The sequence below is a fragment of the Egretta garzetta genome, unplaced genomic scaffold (genome assembly GCF_000687185.1).
Source record: "Egretta garzetta isolate BGI_Z169 unplaced genomic scaffold, ASM68718v1 scaffold188, whole genome shotgun sequence".
NCBI lineage: Eukaryota > Metazoa > Chordata > Aves > Pelecaniformes > Ardeidae > Egretta > Egretta garzetta.
Genome location: NW_009260622.1, coordinates 65,796 through 69,315, shown reverse-complemented (window position 1 = coordinate 69,315; position 3,520 = coordinate 65,796).

Here is a 3,520-nt window from a genome sequence, read left to right as displayed (position 1 = left end):
ACCCTCACCTCACACCCACCCGGGGCGGTGGGGCTGCCCTGGCTCCCCCGCGGTCCCGGAGGCCGCTGTGGGGGCTTGGGCCAGCTCTCCTCAGCGGGGCTCTGTGAGGGGGTCATCCCCCAGCCCCACGGCCTGGCCCTCCTGCCTGCCGCGGGCCACCGCTCCCTCAGACCCAATAGCTGTCCTTTACCTTCAGCCTTGGCTGCCAGGGTCATCAAGAAAATGGGGCCTACAGCCCTTAGAAACCACCTCAGCATCCCATGCGGAAAAAATACAGGACCCTTTGAAGGCGACTCCAAAATACCTACCTCAAGCGGTGCTGCCCAGCACCTTGCGCTCATGCCAGCCGATTCCCTTTCCTTTCCATTACCCAAACGAGGCCTGTGGGACAGAGCCACGATTGATAAAGGGCTTATAATCAGCTCTTGGCATGAAGATGAGCACAAATCTGAACTTGGACGTGTCTAGAACAAAACATCGCTTCTCCTTGCCTGTATTGATGATTCGCAATGAACTGGAAACAAGGCGTCAACTGCAGGTGAAGCAGACAGTAAAACGCCCTGGGAGCTGGTTGCCTCTGTAAGTGGCGAGGGGAAGAGGCTGTGCCATGATGGCTCTGATAGTCTAACACTCATGCTGGTGTCGGCACCAAAGGTTGAGGTTTAGTGCCTTTTTTCAGACTGAAAAACTAGGTTTGGTTTTTGCAAATGAGGCAAAGAAATCAAAATACACATATGCCCCCAGCAGAACCCCAGGACCCTGCAAACTCACTTTTCCTTGGCCGTTTCACTGGGTAAAGGGAAACTTTAGAGGAAAAAAAGCCAGTCTCCAAGTTCACAGCAGTAAGCCCGTTGATTGCAATGAGGAGAAGAAGTCGAGGCCTGATTCTGCAGTCACATATTTGCTGAGCAGCGTCTTCAGCGCACTGGGGTGAGGTCTCAGTGCAGTGGGTTTATTACTTTGTCAAAAATAACACATAACATCTTTAATGCAAAGTAGGACAAACTTATCTGTCATGGGTGCATAAAGAATTAAAGTTTAATGATACTTGCCAAGATAAAAATAACAAAGTCCATTTGTAATGCAGGCACTCCTTTTTCTAGCTGATGGTTTTATCTCTTTTTGTTTCTCATATTCCCCAAACCAGTCATTCTCAGTAAATGGCCAAACCGCTGTGGTTTTATTTTATTTACAAATACATAAATTATCAAATGCATAGGCAAAAAAGTTGTCCTTCATAATGTTGCTAGAAGGAAGGGAATAATTTTGCAGGAAGTTACTGTTACAAAGCAGGACATATTCTTTTCAGACATAGTTAACTGAAACCCGGAAAAGTGATGGTACAGTTGATCTTCTATCGGCAACAAACTTTGATTTTGTCTATGTACTTCTCATATGACACCTCCAACCTCTGTTGCTAATCTCCTTCATTTCTTTTGGCGTATTTTAAGAGCATTTGTTTGAGGGAGGGAATAAAAGCAAAGCAGAGCATTTGAAAATTTTAATAATCATATGTAAACTATCATGAGCTTCTATCATATATCAGACTAACAGGGCATAGCGATAGATTTCATTCATACGGCTTCTTTCATCCCTGCAGCTCCCAAGGGACCTTATCAAAGTCGCCAAGTCATAAGCACTTTTTCTTTGGAAGAATTCCTCCTGCCACCATTGTGTTGCAGAGCTGCCTGAGCACAGCAATGCAGCTGTTTCGCAGCACGCCGCCCCAGGAGGATGAGAAGAGTGCCACAGCCTGTTAGAAATACCGGGAGGATTTAGACAGGCGATCGAGTCTTCCAACTTGGAAGTCTGCCAAGACATCAGGCTTAAATTCTCAACTCATGTAAAAATTGCTGGGTAATCTTCAGCTCCTGCAGAGGACCAGCAATATAAAAATGCCTATAATTTTTATTATCAAATAATTACAGACTACCTGCTGGGCAAAGCACGTGGAGGGAGACAAATGATTGCAAATAGCCTGTAATTCCAGCAGAACTATGTGGCCTGATTCACGCATTCAAAGCGAATACAAGTTGTTCCTCTTCTGATTCAGGAGCACTTTACTCACGGTGCTGTAAATACTAACACAGCTGCAGGGTAACTGGGAACCAGACCAAGGTGTTTTTACATTAGTTATGCTTCACTTGCCTGGCACCTTGGGTAATATTCATTCCTGTGCAAAACAGGTACAGAGTATTTGAACTCAGAATCACGCACTCTTGTCAGCAATACAGGGCAATGAGTTGCCCAGCCCCCGAAGGCCAAATATTTTCTCTTCCCCTTGCCAGACTAGCAAGGATAGGCAACCACACATGAAGGCAGCAGGCCAAGAAACCAAAGATTAATCAGCCAACAGCTCTGAAAACACTGTCTGTCTTGAAGAAAGGGATCCTCTGAATAGATACTCGGATCCCTGGAAGGCCATGTCCATAAGCCATAGCAACTCTGCTTCTGAAGTTCAGTCTCTAAGAGGGTAATACCAAGGGATATAATGTTTGCAGAGCTGAAAATACTGGGTGACCTGAAAGTGCTGAGTGTGTGCATTTACAGCTAATGTTTACCCTGTAGAACCACTTGCACTCTGTTTCAGTTTCAGGGGTGTATTTTATGGGGCTATGGGAATTAGTATGCCCTAATAGCTTTCTAGGATAGCCTGTATGTTTAGGCACAAGACTTGCTGAAAAAATGTTAGTGGAAGTACAATAGTAAAAAAAGATCTTTCTTAACATTCAGATTCTGTTTTCATCCAGGTGATTCAACTGCTGTGGATGGTCACCTGTAAAATGTCATTCTGCATCAGGATAGAGTTTAAAGGCACAGCCAACATCTTCCTCAGTGCCTATGAATGGCTTCCTATCTACAGGTTCTTGTCAAGTCTCAGCCAAGAATAGACAGAATATAATAATAAAACCCTGTTTTGGGGGGCTTGTGGGAGAAGAGCTAGGCGTCCCTCATGGCAAGATCTCACTGGGAAACTCTGGAGGGAGCTATATACATTTAACACTCTTTGACTCACCAGATGGACCACGATGCAGAGTTGGCAGGTGGGGGTAGAAAAAAGATATAAAAAAGCTATAAAAATAAACAAACCTGGAAAGGATTCTTGAATTTCTCAGAAAAAAAAAAAATTACAAGATGCAAATTCTATTTCTTTCACTCTTAAATAAAAACAGTTAATATGTGCAGAGAATTCTTCATCAGAATACAACACATAGAGCCTTTATTCATTAGCGCTCGTAAAATGGCCAAAGGAAGATAGAATTATCTTCCACACCAGGGCCAGGGATGATACGTTTTGCTCAAATAAGTGAATGGTGCCATCCGTGCCTGTCTTAGGACATCTCCCAGCTATAATGTGCAGTAGTGAGTACCCTGTGTCTCTCAGTTCAGCACAGAACAATCCTTCCTTGCGGTGCAGCGCACTGTATTATTGCCAGGCTCTTCGCCATCAGTAAGGAAAACGTAACACTGCCTTCCTTTATCACCTCTCATTTCTTATGCCAACCTGATCTCAAGCAGG